Below are 24,394 nucleotides of genomic sequence, written 5' to 3' on the forward strand. Positions count from 1 at the left end.
TTAATAAAATTGCAAAATGATAAAAAAATATATATGTTATTACTAATTAATAAAACCAGATTTGTTATAAATGTACATTTTTAAGCCTTTTTAAAGAGAATCATATCATAGCAAATTATGCAAATTACTCGATGACATCATGGTGACCACACCCATAACAATGCCCCAACCGCCACAGGTATCTTGGCAGTTAAGGGGAAACCCTATAAAAAAAAAAATATAGCCATCCATCCATCCCTCATCTTCCGCTTATCCGAGGTCGGGTCGCGGGGGCAACAGCCTAAGCAGGGAAACCCAGACTTCCCTCTCCCCAGCCACTTCGTCTAGCTCTTCCCGGGGGATCCCGAGGCGTTCCCAGGCCAGCCGGGAGACATAGTCTTCCCAACGTGTCCTGGGTCTTCCCCGTGGCCTCCTACCGGTTGGACGTGCCCTAAACACCTCCCTAGGGAGGCGTTCGGGTGGCATCCTGACCAGATGCCCGAACCACCTCATCTGGCTCCTCTCGATGTGAAGGAGCAGCGGCTTTACTTTGAGTCCCTCCCGGATGGCAGAGCTTCTCACCCTATCTCTAAGGGAGAGCCCCGCCACACGGCGGAGGAAACTCATTTCGGCCGCTTGTACCCGTGATCTTATCCTTTCGGTCATGACCCAAAGCTCATGACCATAGGTGAGGATGGGAACGTAGATCGACCGGTAAATTGAGAGCTTTGCCTTCCGGCTCAGCTCCTTCTTCACCACAACGGATCGGTACAACGTCCGCATTACTGAAGACGCCGCACCGATCCGCCTGTCGATCTCACGATCCACTCTTCCCTCACTCGTGAACAAGACTCCTAGGTACTTGAACTCCTCCACTTGGGGCAGGGTCTCCTCCCCAACCCGGAGATGGCACTCCACCCTTTTCCGGGCGAGAACTATGGACTCGGACTTGGAGGTGCTGATTCTCATTCCGGTCGCTTCACACTCGGCTGCGAACTGATCCAGCGAGAGCTGAAGATCCCGGTCAGATGAAGCCATCAGGACCACATCATCTGCAAAAAGCAGAGACCTAATCCTGCGGCCACCAAACCGGAACCCCTCAACGCCTTGACTGCGCCTGGAAATTCTGTCCATAAAAGTTATGAACAGAATGGGTGACAAAGGACAGCCTTGGCGGAGTCCAACCCTCACTGGAAATGTGTTCGACTTACTGCCGGCAATGCGAACCAAGCTCTGGCACTGATCGTACAGGGAACGGACCGCCACAATAAGACAGTCCGATACCCCATACTCTCTGAGCACTCCCCACAGGACTTCCCGAGGGACACGGTCGAATGCCTTCTCCAAGTCCACAAAGCACATGTAGACTGGTTGGGCAAACTCTCATGCACCCTCAAGAACCCTGCCGGAGTTCCTTAAGGCTCTGGATGCTGTGGGGCTGTCTTGGTTGACAAGACTTTGCAGCATCGCGTGGACATCGGGGGCGGTACCTCTGGATTGGCAGACCGGGGTGGTGGTTCCTCTCTTTAAGAACGGGGACCGCAGGGTGTGTTCTAACTATCGTGGGATCACACTCCTCAGCCTTCCCGGTAAGGTTTATTCAGGTGTACTGGAGAGGAGGCTACGTCGGATAGTCGAACCTCGGATTCAGGAGGAACAGTGTGGTTTTCGTCCTGGTCGTGGAACTGTGGACCAGCTCTATACTCTCGGCAGGGTTCTTGAGGGTGAAAAGAAAAAAATAAATAAAATATATATATATATATATATATATATATATATATATATATATATATATATATATATATATATATATATATATATATATATATATATATGTTGGAAAAGTGTAGATTTACAGTGTATATGTGATGATCCGTTGCCCGGATCATGTTTTGTTCTAATAGTTTTACTACCTCTGTTCTGTTTTCAGCATCCCAGGGTTTGTGTTTTGGTAACCATGGGTAATGATTTGTTTCACCGGCTTCTGATTAGTGTTCGGGACGCTCACCTGCCCCTGGGCACTAATCAGAGAGCTACATATTCCTGTTTTTTGCCACACACTGTCTGGCTGTCTTCTGTTAGGATGTTCATGCCTGGATCGTTCTACCAAAAGGCAGACGGAAACTCTGGATGCAGCATGTAGGTAAGAAAATGATTTATTGTGTATAAATGGTTCGAAATACAAAAAATACAGCGTGCCGATAGCATGGGGAGCTAATGGAATAGCTAACAAGAAAACAAATGGCTAAGCGCAGCATGGAAGCAAATAAGACTGCCAAACAGTGTGTGGCGAAAATCAGGAATATCTCGATCTCTGATTAGTGCCCAAGAGCAGGTGAGCGTCCCAAACACAAATCAAAGGCCGGTGAAACTAATCAGGACTCATGGTAACCAAAACTAGGGGTGTAACGATACACAAAAATTTTGGTTTGGTACGTACCTCGGTTTAGAGGTCACGGTTCGTTTAATTTTCGGTACAGTAAGAAAACAACTAAATATAAATGTTTTGGTTATTTATTTACCAAATGTGTAAACAATGACTTTATTCTTTTAACATTGGGAACACTAATAATTCTGCCCACGTTAATCCACATTAAACTGCCTCAAATTGTTGCTCAGATTAAATAGAATGACAAAACTTTTCTTCCACATATAAACAGTGCAACATTAAGCAGTTTCAAGTCCACTCATCAAGCTTAATTTATCACAGCATTTGGGAAGCCTGTAGTTCATTTTTATTATGTAAATGTTATATTTTTTATCAACATGTGATAGCAGGGACCCTGCCATTCAAATATTTTCTGTACATAAAACACACAAACACACACACACACACACACACACTGCAAAATTAGCTACCGTTACGCTAAAAGCTAATTAGCCTTCACCTTAAGCCAGAACTGCGAGCGAGCTGAGCTGCAGTTTAAGTTTCCATATGGTCAACGGGCTCATAGTGATGTTAGTAGTAGTTGATTGGGAGGTGTTCATTATCATTTGGGGAGAGTATAGTTGCCTTATGCTCACCTGCTAAACACCTATCTGCTCGACGCTGAAGCATTGACTACATGCGCACTGAATATGCACCGCTGATTGGCTGTTACCGCTATATATGTAGCCAATCATATGGTTGTGTGAGTGGGACAATGCTGGGTGCTGAGACAGATGCAGAAGAAGCAAAGCAGCTTGTTAAGACTTTAGCTTAGAAACTTGTTCGTTACACCCCCGTACCGAACCGAAACCCCCGTACCAAAACGGTTCAATACAAATACACGTACTTTTACACCGCTAACCCAAACACAAACCCAGAGGTGCTGAAAACAGAACTGAGGTAGAAAAGGCGGTAGAACAAAACATGATCTGGGCAACGGATCCTGACAGTATATGTAAAAAGTGGATGAAGCACCCATTAGCACTTATTGGAGACACACTCCGTTGACAAATTAAAGCTACAGACACACAAAACAGTTTACTATAAGCACCTGTTTAAACATACTAATTTCCAGCATCTACGCCATATTTTGAACAACACACTATTGTTTAAAAATGATGTAATACTGCATTTTTAAAATTGTGCATTTAAAATATATGACAATGATAACTTGAAGGCCTACGGAAATCCACTACTACCGACCACGCAGTCTGATAGTTTATATATCCATGATGAAATATTAACATTGCAACACATGCCAATACGGCCTTTTTAGTTTACTAAATTGCAATTTTAAATTTCCCGCGAAGTGTCCTGTTGAAAACGTCGCCATATGATGACGCGTGCGTTTGACTTCACCGGTTGTAGTGGGCGTTTTTTTCCAGCCTGATCCAAGCTATAAGTAGTCTGTTTTAATCGCATAATTACACAGTATTCTGGACATCTGTGTTGCTGAATCTCTTGCAATTAATAATGGAGAAGTCAAAGTAGAACGATGGAGGTGGGAAGCGGTGTATTGCGGCTGCCTTTGACCGCACAAACACAACCGGTGTTTCCTTGTTTAAAATGACCAAAGGTGAAGCTTTACCTAGGAACAGAGCGGTCAAGCGAACATGGTTCCCGACCACATGTCAACCGGCAGGTTTCGGTGAGAAAATGTTGGTAATAAGTCCGCTCTTACCATAGTTATGAGCGGAGCTTGCGTCCTCCTGCAGCTGCGTGGCTTCCCACACCCCTCCGACTTTCAGGTACCATGTAATCTCACTAAAACACCAGTAACACAATAAGCAGATAAGGGATTTTCCAGAATTATTCTAGCAAATATGTCTAATAACATTTTAATCGCTCCCACTGCCCTCGTCTTTTTTTGTTTTCTTCTAGTCCTTCACTCTCATTATCCTCATCCACGAATCTTACATCCTCGCTCAAATTAATGGGGAAATTGTCGCTTTCTCGGTACGAATCGCTCAAGCTGCTGGTGGCTACGATTATAAACAATGTGAGGATGTGAGGAGCCCTACAACCCGTGACGTCCTGCGCACATCGTCTGCTACTTCCGGTAAAGGCAAGGCTTTTTTATTAGCGACCAAAAGTTGCGAACTTTATCGTCGATGTTCTCTACTAAATCCTTTCAGCAAAAATATGGCAATATCGCGAAATGATCAAGTATGACACATAGAATGGACCTGTTATCCCCGTTTGAATAAGAACATCTCATTTCAGTAGGCCTTTCAGTTTCTGAATGCCGTAATACAGGGGTGTCAAACTCAAATACAGAGTGGGCCAAAATTTAAAACTGAACAAAGCCGCGGGCGGAGGTTGAACAAATTAATCTTTTAATAGGGACCCAAACAAGTTTTTCATTGAATATTGAACAAGCAAGGCTTATATAACTTTATAGTGACATGCAAAATTGAGTTTAAAATAATAATAATAATAATAATAATAATAATAATAATAATTAAATCAAATTTAAATAAATATTTAATGCCTCTTTTGTATTTGCAGCCTTCTGAGATAAATATTAACAATAACTTTTTCCGGAGGCTAATACATTTGAAAATAAAATAATGAATAAATCAACCATTCAGGCCTTTTTACTGCTCAGTTAATGTCGGGGCTCAGGTGGGTGGGGATAGGGGGGCAGGGTTTGTTGGTAGCGGGGAGGGGGTGTATATTGTAGCGGTCCAGAAGAGTTAGTGCTGCAAGGGGTTCTGGGTATTTGTTCTGTTGTGTTTATGTTGTGTTACGGTGCAAATGTTCTCCCAAAATGTGTTGGTCATTCTTGTTTGGTGTGGGTTCACCGTGTGGCGCATATTTGTTACAGTGTTAAAGTTGTTTATATGGCCACCCTCAGTGTGACCTGTATGCTGTTGATCAAGTATGCCTTGCATTTACTTACATGTGTGTAGAAGCCACATATTACGTGGCTGGGCCGGCACGCTGTTTGTGAGGAGGAAAAACAGACTTGACGACAGGTTGTAGGGGACGCTAAAGGTAGTATTGTTGACCGGGTGGAATTTGGGAGAATGGTTGCACCGGGAGATTTTCGGGAGGGGCACTGAAATTCGAGAGTCTCTCGGGAAATCGGTGTTACAGCGGCACCGCTGTATAACACAGGTGGGCCAGTTCTAATGTTAATTTGATATTGCCTCAAGGGCCAAATGAAATTACACGGCGGGCCAAATTTGGCCCGCGGGCCAGAGTTTGACACCTATGCTGTAATAGGTTATAATTACAACATAAACCTTGCATCCCTTTTGTCTTTGTAGTGACACACTGGCTTGACCTTCTAAAAATAACAAATGACTGTACAATATGTTCTGCAAGAAATCTTAGCAATATGGCGCGTCCATTTTTGGAGTTTATTAACACAATATGTTGATTAAATAAATGTACAATACAAGCCTCGGTGGTGCTTTGCAAAGCCACTCTGTCAGTCATCTGTCATCCATTGTTGGCCCGCTAATCCCACCATTGACGCTGTGACGTGGATTTGCGGGGAATTAATCAGGGCTGGACTTAAATTAGCCCAGCGCGATTAAAATGCGGCGGCTGACGGTTAATGAAGTGACCTGGCTGGCCATTAAGCAAGTGGCGGAATCAATAAGGGATCAATGATCACCGGCGACCTCTTAGCGGCGAGGAGCAGATGGAGGCTGGTCACTTAGACCGAACTGACAGCAAAGATGAGCTTTATTACGGGGACAGATGGATCCTCCTCCTCCTCTGTGACTCTCGCCTCAAGCAAAAGTTGTATTTTGCCGCCGCGAGGTTAACTCCAAGTCTAAACCCCAGATTACTTTTCTCTGCAAGAACAAAGAAAATGGAAGGTGTTTGCATATGCAGGACGGAGATGTAGTTCAGTGAAAATAAACACTTATATGCGTTATAATGGCTGCCTGTTCCCCTTAAATTAGCCCACCTTTGCCCCTGACCCCAGTTTGACCAGACTTCTTAGGGACAAAAGGACTCGGCTTTCTTGACCACCACCCTCCCTCCTCCTCCCAATCTCAAATTTGACTTCCCCAGACCAAGACAGTCCCTGAACCCGCACGACAAAAACACCCCCCCCCCCCCCCTGTTTAATGTCCGCTGATTAAAGCAACCTGGACTACCATGTGGTGGGATGGATGCCATCGCTTCACAGACTAAACTGGGACGCTTGGCACAAAAATAACTTCTACGATAAGTACAAACCCCGTTTCCATATGAGTTGGGAAATGGTGTTAGATGTAAACATAAACGGAATACAATGATTTGCTAATCCTTTTCAACCCATATTCAATTGAATATGCTACAAAGACAACATATTTTTTTTGCAAATAATCATTAACTTTAGAATTTGATGCCAGCAACATGTGACAAAGAAGTTGGGAAAGGTGGCAATAAATACTTATTAAGTTGAGGGATGTTCATCAAACACTTATTTGGAACATCCCACAGGTGTGCGGGCTAATTGGGAAAGGGTGGGTGCCATGATTGGGTATTAAAGCAGGATGGATGGATGGATTCACAAACAAGGATGGGGCGAGGGTCACCACTTTGTAAGCAAATTGTCGAACAGTTTTAGAACAATATTTCTCAACAAGCTATTGCAAGGAATTTAGGGATTTTACCATCTACGGTCCTTAAATTCATCAAATGGTTCAGAGAATCTGGAGAAATCACTGCATGTAAACGACGATATTACGGACCTTTGATCCCTCACGCTATACCGCATCAAAAACCGACATCAGTGTGTAAAGGATATCCCACATGGGCTCAGGAACACCTCATAAAACCACTTTCAGTAACGGCAGTTGGTCGCTACATCTGTAAGTGCTAGTTAAAACTCTACTATGCAAAGCAAAACCCATCTATCAACAACACCCACAAATGCCGCCGGCTTCGCTGGGCCCGAGCTCATCTAAGATGGAGTGATGCAAAGTGGAAAATTGTTCTGTGGTCTGACGAGTTCACATTTCAAATTATATTTGGAAACTGTGGATGTGGTGTCCTCAGGAACAAAGAGGAAAATAACCATTCGGATTGTTGTAGACGCAAAGTTCAAAAGCCAGCATCTGTGATGGTATGGGTGTGTATTCTTGCCCAAGGCATGGGTAACTTACACATCAGTGAAGGCACCATTAATGCTTAATGGTCTATACAGGTGTTGGAGCAACATATGTTGTCATCCAAGCAACGCTTCATGGCGGCCCCTGCTTATTTCAGAAAGACAATCCCAAGCCACAAGTTACAACAGCGTTGCTTTGTAGTAAAAGACTGTGGGTACTTTCCTGGCCCGCCTGCAGTCCAGACCTGTCCCCCATCGAAAATATGTAGTGCATTATGAAGCGTAAAATACGACAGCGGAGACCCCGGACTGTTGAACAACTGAAGCTCTCCTTAAGACAAGAATGGGAAAGAATTCCACTTTCAAAGCTTCAACAATTAGTTTCCTCAGCTCCCAAACGTTTATTGTGTTGTTAAAAGAAAAGGTGATGTAACACAGTGGTGAACATGCCTTTTCCCAATTACTTTGGCACGTGTTGCAGCCATGAAATTCTAATTTTGCAAATTATTATTTGCAAAAAAAAAAAAAAAAGTTTGTGACTTTGAACATCAAATATCTTGTCTTTGTAGTGCATTCAATTGAATATGGGTTGAAAAGGATTTGCAAATCATTGTATTCCGTTTATATTTACATCCAACACAATTTCCCAACTCATATGGAAGTGGGGTTTGTACATGACACTGAGAACATGAGTTTAAAAAGGAATCTTGCCCGTGGGGTGATTCCGATTTAATTTTAACATCTGACAACGTGAATGTTGCTCATGTGTTGCCGTTATGTGGACAGCGTGAGTCAATCAGGTCAATGATCTTGAACTGTGCATGGAATTCACCACAGTACAGCATTTACTTGTATAACCCAATTCAAACAACCTTTGGCAAAGCCACGCCGCAAAGAATTGCAACCAACACAAAAAGTTTTATTTGATTTTATATAAATATAATTAACTTGACTTCAAATTTAAAACCTTTACAATGCATGATGACAAAAATGCAAAACACTCTCTCCACACTTATCCCATGTTTGGCGCATTTTAACCGCTGACTGATAAGAAAACTTTAAGGAAGAAAGCAAGGCAGGAGGTGAACGTTCACATACTCCTAATATCCATCCATCCATCCATTTTCTACCACCTATTCCCTTATGGGGTCGCTGGTGCCTATCTCAGCTACAATCGGGCGGAAGGGGGTGTACATCTGGGACAAGTCGCGATCTCATCACAGGGCCAACACAGATAGACAGACAACATTCACACTCACATTCAAACACTAGGGACCATTTAGTGTTGCCAATCAACCTATCCCCAGGTGCATGTTTTTGGAAGCAGGAAGAAGCCGGATTACCCGGAGGGAACCCACCCAGTCACGGGGAGAACATGCACACTCCACACAGAAAGATCCCGAGCCTGGGATTGAACCCAGGACTACTCAGGACCTTCGTATTGTGAGGCAGATGCACTAACCCCTATTCCACCGTGCTGCCAGTGAACATTCACATACTCCTAATATCCAATTGTATGAACTCCTAATATCCAATTGTATGAATTATTAATTATATATCCATCCATCCATCAATTTTATACTGCTTATCCCTTTCGGGTTATTGACAAACTGACCCACTCCCCCAGACAATTAGACGTAGACTTATTCTTGGACTTATTTCTACTCAGTGGCCTAGTGGTTAGAGCATGGGTGTCAAACTCTGGCCCGCGGGCCAAATTTGGCCCGCCATGTAATTTATTTTGGCCCTTGAGACAATATTAATTTAACATTAGAGCTGGCCTGCCGGTATTATATAGCGGCGGTGCATTCACCGCTAATTCTAATACTTGCCAACCCTTACGATTTTCCCAGGAGACTCACGAATTTCAATGCCCCCCCCCCTCCCCGAAAATCTACCGGGGCAACCATTCTCCCGAATTTCTCCCGATTTCCACTCGGACAACAATATCGGCGGCGTGCCTTAAAGGTACTGCTTTTAGCATCCTCTACAACCTGTCGTCATGTCCGATTTTCCGCCATATAATCAGCGTGCCGGCCCAGTCACGTAATATATGCGGATTCTACACACGCACACAAGTGAATGCAAGGCATACTTGGTCAACAGCCATACAGGTCACACTGAGGGTGGCCTTAAAAACAACTTTAACACTGTTATAGATATGCACCACAATGTGAACCCACACCAAACAAGAATGACAAACACATTTCGGGAGAACATCCGCACGTAACACAACATCAACACAACAGAACAAATACCCAGAATCCCTTGCAGCAATAACTCTACCGGGACACTACAACATACACCCCCGCTACCAACAAACCTTAATTTTGCATGTCACTATAAAGTTCTATAAGCCTTACTTGTTCAATATTCAATGCAAAACTTGTTTGGGTCCCTATTTAAAGGTTAAGTTGTTCAACTTTGGCCCGCGGCTTTGTTCAGTTTAGAATTTTGGCCCTCTCTGTATTTGAGTTTCACACCCCTGGGTTAAAGTGTCCGCCCTGAGATCGGTAGGTTGTGAGTTCAAACCCCGGCCGAGTCATACCAAAGACTATAAAAAAATGGGACCCATTACCTCCCTGCTTGGCACCCAGCATCAAGGGTTGGATTTGGGGGTTAAATCACCATAAATGATTCCCGGGCGCGGCACCGCTGCTGCCCACTGCTCCCCTCACCTCCCAGGGGGTGATCAAGGGTAATGGGTCAAATGCAGAGGACAAATTTCACCACACCTAGTGTGTGTGTGACAATCATTGCTACTTTAACTTTAACGTTTAACTTCATTGAGGGACAGTGGCGCTCATACTCCAACAGGCTCCTTCAGCTTCGTTCCCACAGTGTTCGATTCAAGAACTCCTTCATTCCGCCCTCCATCCAGCTGTATAATTACTCGCCATACAGCAATAGACGGCATCTGTCTATTACCTGACCGCTTCCATGTTAGCTACCTCTTTTTGTTTATAATGTATATTTTCTGCTGGATCTACTCTCTATTTAATGCTACTCTTTTTTTTTGCTGCAGCTGTTGCATAAACTGTAATATTGTACATGGTAATTGGGATTTTTTATATATAGTATATATTATATACACTCATTCAGTCATTCATTCATTTTCTACCGCTTATTCCCTTTTGGGGTCGCGGGGGGCGCTGGCGCCTATTTTAGCTACAAACGGCCGGAAGGCGGGGTACATCCTGGACAAGTCGCCATCAGTATATATTATATACTGTAATCATCTTATCTTATCTATCATTGTTGTTGTTGTTGTCACTTTTATCCAATTTGATTGTATTGTTCATATTTTGTACTGTGTCCTTGAGTGCCCAGAAAAGGGCCTTTTAAGTAAAATGTATTGTTATTATTATTATTATATACTGTATATTAAATTTGTAAATATTACATATATGTTATATTTTATTGTACATTTTTAGTCTACTTAATACCTGCATTATTCTTACCATCCTTACACTTTACATCCTTTGTAACTGAGCTACTGTGTGAAAAAATGTCCCTTGTGGATCAATAAAGTTTGTCTCCAAACCCCGTTTCCATATGAGTTGGGAATTTGTGTTAGATGTAAATATAAACGGAACACAATGATTTTCAAATCATTTTCAACCCATATTCAGTTGAATATGCTACAAAAACAACATATTTGATGTTCAAACTGATGAACATTTTTTTTTTTGCAAATAATAATTAACTTTCGAATTAGATGCTAGCAACACGTGACAAAGAAGTTGGGAAAGGTGGCAATAAATACTGATAAAGTTGAGGAATGCTCATCAAACACTTATTTGGAACATCACACAGGTGTGCAGGCTAATTTGGAACAGGTGGGTGCCATGATTGGGTATAAAACAGCTTACCAAAAAATGCTCAGTTTTTCACAGGAAGGGATGGGGCGAGGTACACCCCTTTGTCCACAACTGCGTGAGCAAATAGTCAAACAGTTTAAAATCAACTTTTCTCATAGTGAAATTGCAAGAAATTTAGGGTTTTCAACATCTACGGTCCATAATATCATCAAAAGGTTCAGAGAATCTGGAGAAATCACTCCACTTAAGCGGCATGGCTGGAAACCAACATTGAATGACCGTGACCTTCGATCCCTCGGACGGCACAGTATCAAAAACTGACATCAATTTCTGAAGGATATCACAACATGGGCTCAGGAACAGAAAACCACTGTCACTAAATACAGTTGGTCGCTACATCTGTAAGTGCAAGTTAAAGCTCTACTATGCAAAGCGAAAGCTATTTATCAACAACATTCAGAAGCGCTGTCGGCTTTTCTGGGCTCGAGATCATCTAAGAAGGACTGATGCAAAGTGGAAAAGTGTTCTGTGGTCTGACGAGTCCACATTTCAAATTGTTTTTGGAAACCAAATTTCAAATTGTTTTTGGAAATATTCGACATTGTGTCATTTGGACCAAAGGGGAAGCGAACCATCCAGACTGTTATCGACACCAAATTCAAAAGCCAGCATCTGTGCTGGTATGGGGGTGCATTAGTGACCAAAGCATGGGTAACTTACACATCTGTGAAGGCACTATTAATGCTGAAAGGTACATACAGGTTTTGGAACAACATATGCTGTCATCTAAGCGCCGTCTTTTTCATGGACGCCCCTGCTTATTTCAGCAAGACAATGCCAAGCCACATTCAGCATGCGTTACAATAGCGTGGCTTCATAAAAAAAGAGTGAGGGTACTTTCCTGGTCAGACCTGCAGTCCAGACCAGTCTCCCATCGAAAATGTGTGGCGCATTATGAAGCGTAAAATACGACAGCGGAGACCCCGGACTGTTGAACGACTGAAGCTCTACATAAAACAAGAATGGGAAAGAATTCCACTTTCAAAGCTTACGCAATTAGTTTCCTCAGTTCCCAAACGTTTATTGAGTGTTGTTAAAAGAAAAAGTGATGTAACACAGTGGTGAACATGCCCTTTCCCAATTACTTTGGCACGTGTTGCAGCCATGAAATTGTAAGGTAATTATTATTTGCAAAAAAAAAAAAAAGTTTACAAATTTGAACTTCGAATATCTTGTTTTTGTAGTGCATTCAATTGAATATGGGTTGAAAAGGATTTGCAAATCATTGTATTCCTTTTGTATCCACATCTAACACAATTTCCCAACTCAAATGGAAACAGGGTTTGTAAGTCTAAGTCTAATATCGGAGACTTATAGTCCGGTGCGGCTAATGTATTGAACATGTTTCTTCTAAAATTTAGCGGGTGCGGCTTATATTATGGTCCGGAAAATATGAAAGTTCAAAATGGGTATAGTTCGATTTAGGTTAGAAAAAAAAGTTACAACCACCAAATAGCACCCCTTCCATGGAATGGCTCTTCATATAACTTTGTAGGCGTGTTGGAAAAAAACATCATAGGTTTTTGAACAGTCCCTTTGTTGCAGTTTCAGGGTGTGGCCTTTTTGTGGAGGATTATTTTTCTTGGCAAACCCTCCCGTAAGTGGTCATGCACATTATATATATTGTATGTTTGAATAAGAGGTGGCTTTATCCGTATATTCCCTACTGGAAGGGCATTTTCCAGTTCGTTGGAGCCAGGAGGAAAGCTACCCCCGCATCATTTATTAATAGGCTAGGCCATTTAAAAAAAAACAGTGCTCGTATGGGGGAGCATGTGTTTAAATGGATCACTTTTGGCTGTGATGTCACCGCCTTAACCCCCACCCCTTAAAAACACACTCCCTCGCATAAACACACCCTCTGTTTCCCTGGTAGCACCCACCAGCTGTCTCTCCTGCTGCCCTCAGCTGATGGAGCGCTGGGATGCAAAGGGGGTTTAGAGGAAGGGAGGGTCTGACAGCTGAGCAGATGCAGAAAGCCTTCCAGGGTTTGCCGGGGAGGAGCTATTTCCAAGCCACCCCGCAGCCGTGCAGCTGCCCCGCCCGGCACCAGCTGTCCCGACGACCGGCCCAATCGTCCAAGAGGACAAAAAAAAACAAAAACCCACATACACTCCGGTCCAAAACTATCTCCGAGCGAACATGCCTTAAAAGGCTCTCCTATGCCCCCCATAACCCTTTGACCTAAGACCCCGAGGTCACAAAGAAGTGATGTGTTTTCAAAAGAGATATTGATTGGTACATTGACCTGCAACACGCTATGATTTGATCAAAGGACGAGCAACACACCCGCTGTTTAGTCCCTGAAGACCTCTGACAAGGCTTAGATTGACAGAGTGGTCTTTAAATGTTTCATTGAAATTGTTAAAGGGGAACATTATCACAAGACCTATGTAAGCGTCAATATATACCTTGAAAGTGCAGAAAAAAGACAATATATTTTTTTAACCGATTTCCGAACTCTAAATGGGTGAATTTTGGCGAATTAAACGCCTTTCTGTTCATCGCTCTTTTTGCGATGACGTCACAACGTGACGTCTCCGAGGTAATACAGCCGCCATTTTCATTTTCAACACATTACAAACACCAGGTCTCAGATCTGTTATTTTCCCTTTTTTTCGACTATTTTTTGGAACTTTGGAGACATCATGCCTCGTTGGTGTGTTGTCGGAGGGTGTAACAACACTAACAGGGAAATATTCAAGTTGCACCACTGGCCCGAAGATGCGAAAGTGTCTACCGCCAGACCCCCAATGAATGTGCCAGAGTGTCTGCACATTTTACTGGCGATGACAGACATGGCACAGAGATGTATGGATAACCTGCAGATGCATTTGCAACGATAAAGTCAACAAAATCACAAAGGTGAGTTTTGTTGATGTTGACTTATGTGCTAATCAGACATATTTGGTTGCGGCGTGACTGCCAGCTAATCGATGTTAACATGCTACGCTAATCGACGCTGACATGCTATTTACCGGCGGTGCTAAAGCAGACTTGGCACAAAGATGTATGGATAACCTGCAGATGCATTTGCAACTATATTACGTTTACTTCCACCCACATTTAGTGCGAAAAAAAACACTTACCAATCGAAGGATTTAAGTTGCTCCAGTGTCTAGAGATGCGAAAGTCCCGATCGTTTGGTCCGCACATTTTACCGGCGATGCTAATGCAGCTATTTGGCCATGCTATGGCTATGAATAGCGTCAATAGCTATTCGCTCAATAGCTTCAGTTTCTTCTTCAATAGTTTCATACTCCAACCATCCGTTTCAATACATGCGTAATCTGTTAAATTGCTTAAGTCGTTGAAATCCGAGTCTGAATCCAAGCTAATGTCGCTATATGTTGCTGTGGTATTTGTGGTATATGGATAATCGCATCGCAAATAGCGAAAATCAAACACTTTATTGCTTTTTTTGGGGACATTTGGGGACCGGTAAAATTTTGAAAAAAACTTCAAAAAATACAACAGGCCACTGGGTACTGATTGTTATTGTTTTTAACCCTTTTGAAATTGTGATAATGTTCCCCTTTAAGGATGTAATACTAATGTGGGGCGGGATAGCTCGGTTGGTAGAGTGGCCGTGCCAGCAACTTGGTGGTTGCAGGTTCGATTCCCACTTCCGCCACCCTAGTCACTGCCGTCGTGTCCTTGGGCAAGACACTTTACCCACCTGCTCCCAGTGCCACCCACACTGGTTTAAATGTAACTTAGATGTTGGGTTTCACTATGTAAAGCGCTTTGAGTCACTAGAGAAAAGCGCTATATACATATAGATCACTTCACTAATGTCATTTAGCAAACCACCGTAATGATTGTTAAAATGGAAATGGCAGTGCCATTATGGCACTCCCTGAATATTGTTGATCTGGTAAATATTGTCAGGGGCTTCGATAGGGCTTCGGTAGAATTGGTGCTGTTGTGTACAGGCAAAGAGAAGGAGGCAACACCAGGAGTGAACTGCGGTTTTAGAAGGTTTATCAAAACCTTTGATGAATGTGTGGGGTGTGGATGCTACCACTAGAGAATGAATGCGGATGATGTGTGGAAATAACAATGTGGAATTTACCAGAGGGTGTTGTCTCTGCGTGTTGGATGTATCTTTCGTTGAATCCAAGTGGGAAGGCAAAGAGGCAGTCAACAGTGAGGCAAGCGGTCGGGGGCTGGAGAGAGGCAACGATGTCCGGTTCCAAGCAGTGGTCAAGGATCGGGGAGGGCAAGCAAAGATCCCGGAGGAGGTCGTGAGGCAGGACACGATCACAGAAAACACGGTGGGAAACACAAAAGACATCAAGTTGGGACTGAGGAAGTGCACAAGAAGGCGAGCAAAGAACAAGGGAGTGGTGCCAGACGTGATGCTTACTCAAGGGAGATTGGCTACGTTCTGGCGAAGGTCTCTTGGCTTCACGGGTCTTTTATGTCGCTCCCTCTCGTCAAGTTCTGGTGTTTTGATTCCTGATTGTGTGCAGGCTCGTTGCTGCGTGGGCGTGCTGCGCTCAGCACAAGTGGGGACGTGTCTGAGCACACTGTCAATGGAGGAACGCTTTGGCGCGCTGTCAAAGGAGGCGTCCGCAGATCCAGCCGCAGAAGAAACGCGGGTTCGACTCCGTGCCATGATAGGTGCCCTAAAATAGAGGGGTCTCCCGGGAAAATTGGGGACGTTGGCAAGTATGACGCTGTCAAGCTCCCTTCATATTAAACTTGCGGGCCGCACCAACATTAAATTGTCATATCGAAGTGCGGGCCACATAATAACGTCTCGCGGGACCCCTGGTCTAGGTCCATTCTATCTTGCTGATTGTATTGTACCATATGCTCTGGCAAGAAATCTGCGTTAAAAAAACTCCTGCTTGTTAGTGATTCCCGCAGCCCAAAAAAAGTCTGTGAGCTATAAAGTGTTTTCTATCTGGGCTCCAGTACTCTGGAATGCCCTCCCGGTAACAGTTAGAGATGCGACCTCAGTAGAAGCATTTAATCCCATCTTAAAACTCATTTGTATACTATAGCTTTTAGATAGACCCCCTTTTTAAACCAGTTGATCTGCCGTTTCTTTTCTTTTCTGGTTCGGTGGCCACAGATGAAGCACTGGCTGTCTAAAGTCGGGACCCGGGGTGGAGCGCTCGCCTGTGCATCGGTTAGGGATATCTCTGCGCTGCTAATAATAATAGAATAATAATACTGCATTAGATTTTATATCGCGCTTTTCTATTATTAGATACTCAAAGCGCTCACAGAGAAGTGGGAACCCATCATTCATTTACACATGGTGGTGGTAAGCTGCATTTGTAGCCACAGCTGCCATGAGGTAGACTGACGGAAGCGAGGCTGCCAGTTTGTGCCTATGACCACCACCTATGTTCATTCACCAGTGTGAGCGGCACCGGGGACAAGTGTGAAGTGTCCTGCCCAAGGACACAACGGCAGAACATTTGGACATCAAGAGGCGGGGAGAAAACCTGCAACCCTCAGGTTTCTGGCATGGCCGCTCTACCCACTACGCCAGGGGTAGGGAACCAACGGCTCTAGAGCCAGATGTGGCTCTTTTGATGACTGCATCTGGCTCTCAGCATAGCTCGGTTGGTAGAGTGGCCGTGCCAGCAACTTGAGGGTTGCAGGTTCAATTCCCGCTTGTGCCATCCTAGTCACTGCCGTTGTGTCCTTGGGCAAGACACTTTACCCACCTGCTCCCAGTGCCACCCACACTGGTTTAAATGTAACTTAGATATTGGGTGTCACTATGTAAAGCGCTTTGAGTCACTTGAGAAAAGCGCTATATAAATATAATTCACACTTCACTTCACACTGCTTAACACGATAAGTAATGAATAATTCCACTTGTAATCACAGTGTTAAAAATAACGTTCAAAATATAAAACATGCTCATGCTCATTTGAATCCATCCGTCCTTTTTTCTAACACATTTGTTCAAGAAGTTGCATTAATGGTAAGAAGTGATTTATTTAGTATTGGTTAGTTTAGAGCTTGCCCTCCTGGGGGTTCTACAGACCACCAAGCACCAACATGAGAGCCTGTTTCAGGGTTACAATATGTTTTAAATTTTTCAATAAGTCTCTCAGATGCTGTCCAGCAATTGTCTTTTTCTGTTTTGTTCTCGTTCGCGCTCTGGCTCCAGCCCCTACCCCGTCTCTCCTCCTGGCTGCTTCTTATAAACAGAGCGACAGGTGATTAGACAACAAGGCCCAGGTGGGCCTTCTACGCACCTGTTGCTGATTTCGAGGTCGGTCCTGGCAACACCCCGCTTCGCTGCAGGCCCGCAGGCCACGCCCCCTCCACAGTTAGCTTCAGAATAACAATGTTATTACAAAGAATAAGGCTCTCCTTTAGAGATAGGGTGAGAAGCTCTGTCATCCGGGTGGAGATCAAAGTAAAGTCGCTGCTCCTCCACATGGAGAGGAGCCAGATGAGGTGGCTCTGGTATCTGGTCAGGATGCCACCCGAACGCCTCCCTAGGGAGGTGTTTAGGGCACGTCCAACCGGTAGGAGGCCACGGGGAAGACCCAGGACACGTTGGGAAGACTATGTCTCCCGGCTGGCCTGGGAACGCCTCGGGATCACCCGGGAAGAGCTAGACGAAGTGGATGGGGAGAGAAAAGTCTGGCCTTCCCTGCTTAGGCTGCTGCCCCCGCGACCCGACCTCGGCTAAGCCGAAGAAGATGGATGGATGGAAGAGACTTATTGTACTCCAGAAATGTTGGTCTTACTTAAAAATGCACGTATTTAGTTGTGTTCAGTGTTGAAAAAAATATTATATAGCTCTTACGGAAATACATTTTAAAATATTTGGATTTTTCTCTCTCTCAGCCAAAAAGGTTCCCGACCCCTGCACTACGCCATACCGCTCCTGACCTGTCTCCGCTCGGGATGGTCTCCTGCTGGCCCCACTATGGACTGGACTCTCACTATTATGTTAGATCCACTATGGACTGGACTGTCACTATTATGTTAGATGCACTATGGACTGGACTCTCACTATTATGTTACATCCACAATGGACTGGACTCTCACTATTATGTTAGATCCACTATGGACTGGACTGTCACTATTATGTTAGATCCACTATGGACTGGACTGTCACTATTATGTTAGATCCACTATGGACTGGACTCTCACTATTATGTTAGATCCACTATGGACTGGACTCTCACTATTATGTTAGATCCACAATGGACTGGACTCTCACAATATTATGCTAGATCACCTCGACGTCCATTGCACCGGTCGCCCTAAGGGGGGGGGTTCCATACATCTGCGGTCCTCTCCAAGATTTCTCATTGTCCTATTGCGTTGAGTTTTTCCTTGCCCTAATGTGGGATCTGAACTGAGGATGTCGTTGTGGCTTGCGCAGCCCTTTAAGACATTTGTGATATAGGGCTATATAATAAAACATTGATTGATTGATTCATTCATTTTAACAATAGATGTGTGGGTAAAAATACCCTGAATCACATAGCCTATGTGCTTGTTAGCTCATTGTTTTAGGTCACACGCAGACTAAATTATACATGGAGGGGGTGAAAAAAACTCACAATGCATTTTAAGTTGTTGCCAAATGTGCTGGCAAACAACACATTTAAAAAAATAAATATTTGCAATAGCTGCCACATAGTAAAGCCACTGAAATACCAGCAACAAAAAAACACACAGATAATCAATATTGACTATTGTACTTTAATTTTTAACTATGCATCTCTTAACATCCACATGCTGTTTCTCCCATTTGTATCTATTTTTTAATGTAAAGGTGCTACAAAAAAAAAAACATCTCAATAACACAATGCATGATAACGAAATACATGATATGTACAAGTACACCACAGTGTCATCGTAATCCGTGTGGGTGAGGGGAGGCGTTTGAGTGCGTGTGTGTGCTTGGGGCCCGGGAGGGGTGAAAGGCAGGCGGGGGTCCCAGATGGATAATGGATGGGAAGTGCGTTTGCAGGCTGGGACCCAGTAACGAGCCAGTGGGAGACCGTGGGTTGCTGACATGGATGTCCACCTGACACCCAATTATGCTCGCGACTCTTTCTCATTTCTCATTGTCAAAAATGTCTGCTTTCACCCATTTAAGGTTTATTCGTCCGTCTGAGACTAGGTCTTATCATCCACTCGGCCAGGCGGCGTGAGAAAATGTGCATATGCGTCACGGAATTGGCCATTAAAATCAGAATGAACAGTTAAAGGGGAACATTATCACCAGACTTATGTAAGCGTCTATATACCTTGATGTTGCAGAAAAAAAGACCATATATATTTTTAACCGATTTCCGAACTCCAAATGGGTGAATTTTGGTTAAATAAACGCCTTACTATTTTTCGCTCTCGGAGCGATGACGTCAGAACGCGACGTCACCTAGGTAGTCAATCGGCCATTTCGTCAAACACATAATACACATCAAGTCAAATCAGCTCTGTTATTTTCCATTTTTTTGACTGTTTTCCGTACCTTGGAGACATCGTGCCTCGTCGGTGTGTTGTCGCAGGGTGTAACAACACGATCCGGGACGGATTCAAGTTGGCTTACGTGGAGTGTGCATCGATTAGCACGGCATGCTAATCGATGCTAACATGTTATATACCGGCGATGCTAAGGCAGACATGGCACAGAGATGTATGGATAACCTGCAGTTGCGTTTCCAACGATAAAGTCAAAGAAATCACAAAGGTGAGTTTTGTTGATGTTGTTGACTTATGTGCTAATCAGACATATTTGGTCGCGGCATGACTGCCAGCTAATCGATGCTTTCATGCTATTTAGGCTAGCTGTATGTACATTTGAAACTATATTTACATCCAGCGTTTCCTTCCACCCACATTTAATGCCAAACAAACACTTACCAATCGACTGATTTAAGTTGCTCCAGTGTCAATGCGAAAGTCCTGAACGTTTGGTCTGCACATTTTACCGGCGATGCTAAGACAGACATGCATGGCCGAATAGCGTCAATAGCTATTCACTCAATAGCTTCAGTTTTTTCTTCAATTTCGTTTTCACTATCTGCCTCCAGACTGCAGCCATCCGTTTCAATACATGCGTAATCTGTTGAATCGCTTAAGCCGCTGAAATCCGAGTCTGAATCCGAGCTAATGTCGCTATATCTTGCTGTGGTAACCGCCACGTTGTTTGTATTGGCATCGCTATGTGACGTCACAGGAAAATGGACAGTGTCTTTGCAGATAGCGAAAATCAGGCACTTTAAAGCTTTTTTTAGGGATAGTCCGGGACGGGTAAAATTTTGAAAAAAACTTCAAGACATAAAATAAGCCCATGGGAACAGATTTTTATTGGTTTTAACCCTTTTGAAATTGTGATAATGTTCCCCTTTAAGCGTTTAATATCAGGGAAGTTGACATACATGGGACTGAATGCTGACATTGTTAGGAGAAGGAAGGTTTGTCTGGGGAAATCATGTGTTCGGGGTCGCTCACTCGCCCTCTCATGAACTAATGTCAAAAAGACCACTTGAAACGGCGGCTAAGTCTGCGAAAAAACTACGAAGCTAATGCTAGCCAGGACAATCCAACACATCTCATCTGCTTATGTTGTTGTAGAAACGGACACCTGATGTACAGACTAGGGCTGTGTCATGATATAAGTGGTTTACTTTGTTAGTTTATATTGTGACGACCGGGTCGTATGGTGACACAGAGTTTGTTCTCCCAGGATGCAGACGGACTTTGGACACAACTGCAGGTAGGAAAATTATTTATTTTGGAAGATGAATCAGACGGGAACCAACATAAACATGCTCGTAGCACGGAAGGCAAAAACCAAAGGGGCTAGCGTGGGAGCGAGCAAACAAAAGAGCCTAGCGTGGAAGCTAGCAGGAATCAAAATTGTCGTGGATTGTTGCATAAAACAAATTAGGAAGCCAGACCGAGTGAGGCCAGGGCATAGACTAAATAGCTCTGTGGTTATTGCCTGGGCAACAGGTGCGCGTCCCGAACACTAACCAAAGGCAGGTGAATGTAATCTGCCGTCATGGAAAAGGGTGCTGAGAACACAAGTGACTCAAAAACGTAAACAGACTATGATCCGGGCAGCGGATCATAACATATATGACCTCTTGAAAAAAAGGACCCGGATTAGGGTCGTCAACTTGCAGTCCACACACGTCTCTTATATGTGACTGCCATCTACTGTTCACACCTATCATTACATGTACCAAACGAAATTGTTTCGAAGTCGGTAAGCACAACCAGAATGAATACGTAGATTAGGTGCACTGTCGATTTCTGAGAAAATGAAATAATTTTAAGTGAGCTTTATAACCCAGAAAATACATTAAAACAATGTTATTTCACATGTAACCTTCTTCTAATTATAATCTCCCCAGCTATAAAAGCATAAAGAAAAGGAAAAGTCAACATAAGCATGGAACATGTAAACAATGTAAACAACATTCTAAAATCACACCAGACACTTAATAAGCTAATTATATTTATATAGCGCTTTTCTCTAGTGACTCAAAGCGCTTTTACATAGTTAAACCCAATATCTAAGTTACATTCAAACCCGTGTGGGTAGCACTAGGAGCAGGTGGGTAAAATTTCTTGCTCAAGGACACAACGGCAGTAACTAGGATGGCGGAAGCGGGGATCGAACCTGGAACCCTCAAGTTGCTGGCACGGCAGCCCTACCAACCGGGCTATACCACCCCTTTAACAATATACTCTTAAAATGATTAGGTGCGCCTTGGTCTGTCTACAGTCCATTTAAAACAATCTAAAAAAACGCAGTACCGTCAAGGTGACTTTTCCCGGTTTTATCCCAAATTTCTTAATTTTTACTTTCTCTTCTCACTCCATGCAAAGAATAAACCGCCAGACAATAAGATAGCTGTTAGCATGTCACTCCCACTTCCTGTGTTGCTCTAGCACAGGGGTTGGGAACCTTTTTGGCTGAGAGAGCCAAAAATCCAAATATTTTTAAAACGTATTTCCGTAAGAGCCATATAATATTTTTTTCAACACTGAACACAACAAAATGCGTGCATTTTTAAGTAAGACCAACATTTGTAGAGTATAACAGGTATCTTATTTTTTGTAATAACAATTTTATTCTGAAGCTAACTGTGGAGGGGGCGTGGCATGCGGGTCTGCAGCGAAGCGGGGTGTGCCAGGACCGTAGCCGGCCCACCTGGGCCTTGTTATCTAATCACCTGTCGCTCTGTTATAAGCAGCAGCCAGGAAGAGAGACGGGGTTGGGGCTGGAGCCAGAGCGCGAGCGAGAAGGAAAGAGAAAAAGAAAATTGCTGGAAAGAAACTGAGAGGCTTATTTAAAAATAAAACAATATTTAAACCCTGAAACAGGCTCTCATGTCGGTGTTTGGTGGTCTGAAGAACCCCCAGGATTGCAAGCCCCACATTAACCAATAATAGATAAATAACTTCTTAACAGTATGCAACTTCTTCAACAGGTGCAGTAGAAAATGAATGGATGGATTAAAAATGAATGTTTTGTATTTTGAACGTTATTTTTAACACTGTGATTACAAGTAGAATTATCCATTACTTATCGTGTTAAGCAATGTCAGCTCAGATTTATCCGAGAGCCAGATGCAGTCGTCAAAAGAGCCACATTTGGCTCTAGAGCCATGGGTTCCCTACCCCTGGTCTAGCAAGTGCCATAGTTCATGCAACCAACCTTGCTTCGCAACTTCCTGTTTCTTCCGACAAAAGGGAAAAAAATACATATAAATTAGGGCTGCGAATCTTTGGGTGTCCCGAGATTTGATTCAATATCAATTTTTGGGGTGTCGCGATCCGATAATATATCAATTTTTTCGATTCAAATCGATTCTCAATTCAAAAACGATATTTTTTCCATTCAAAACGATTCTGTATTCATTCAATACATAAGATTTCAGCAGGATCTACCTCAGTCTGCTGACATGCTAGCAGAGTAGTAGATTAAAAAAAAAAAAAAGCTTTTATAATTATAAAAGACAATGTTTTATCAACTGATTGCAATAATGTAAATTTGTTTTAACTATGAAACGAACCAAAAATATGACTTATTTTATCTTTGTGAAAACATTGGACAAAGTGTGTTATCAAGTTTATGAGATGCGATGCAAGTGTAAGCCACCGTGACACTATTCCATCCATCCATCTTCTTCCGCTTATCCGAGGTCGGGTCGCGGGGGCAGCAGCCTAAGCATGGAAGCCCAGACTTCCCTCTCCCCAGCCACTTCGTCTAGCTCTTCCCGGGGGATCCCGAGGCGTTCCCAGGCCAGCTGGGAGACATAGTCTTCCCAATGTGTCCTGGGTCGTCCCCGTGGCCTCCTACCGGTTGAACGTGCCCTAAACACCTCCCTAGGGAGGCGTTCGGGTGGCATCCTGACCAGATGCCCGAACCACCTCATCTGGCTCCTCTCCATGTGGAGAAGCAGCGGCTTTACTTTGAGTTCTTACCGGATGGCAGAGCTTCTCACCCTATCTCTACGTGACCATAGGTGAGGATGGGAACGTAGATCGACCGGTAAATTGAGAGATTTGCCTTCCGGCTCAGCTCCTTCTTCACCACAACGGATCGGTACAACATCCGCATTACTGAAGACACCGCACCGATCCGCTTGTCGATCTCACGATCCACTCTTCCCCCACTCGTGAACAAGGCTCTTAGGTACTTGAACTCCTCCACTTGGGGCAAGGTCTCCTTCCCAACCCGGAGATGGCACTCCACCCCTTTCCGGGAGAGAACCATGGACTCGGATTTGGACACTATTTGACACTATTGTTCTTTTTTTTTTTTTTTTATAAATGTCTGGTGATAATTTCAATGAGGGATTTTTAATCACCGCTATGCTGAAATTATAACTAATATTGATATTGTTATTGATAATGTTAATTTTTGTTTCACTACTTTTGGTTTGTTCTGTGTCGTGTTTGTGTCTCCTTTCAATTGCTCTGTTTATTGCAGTTCTGAGTGTTGCTGGGTCCGGTTTGGTTTTGGACTTGGATTGCATTGTTATGGTATTGCTGTGTAATGGTTTGTTGGATTGATAAAAAAAATAAAATAAA

The 24,394-nt window shown here is 43.6% G+C and overlaps 1 long non-coding RNA gene across 1 annotated transcript; it reads right to left on the reverse strand.

Annotated features, from left to right (window-relative positions):
* Positions 1-1,116: 1,116 nt before the first annotated feature.
* On the reverse strand, positions 1,117-15,827 carry LOC133548730 (uncharacterized). The gene is made up of 3 exons (XR_009805926.1): positions 15,714-15,827; positions 15,420-15,513; positions 1,117-1,696 (listed from the first exon to the last, which is right to left on the reverse strand). It is a non-coding gene; the product is annotated as an uncharacterized LOC133548730 (long non-coding RNA).
* Positions 15,828-24,394: the final 8,567 nt, after the last annotated feature.

Source organism: Nerophis ophidion, linkage group LG03 (genome assembly GCF_033978795.1).
Source record: "Nerophis ophidion isolate RoL-2023_Sa linkage group LG03, RoL_Noph_v1.0, whole genome shotgun sequence".
NCBI lineage: Eukaryota > Metazoa > Chordata > Actinopteri > Syngnathiformes > Syngnathidae > Nerophis > Nerophis ophidion.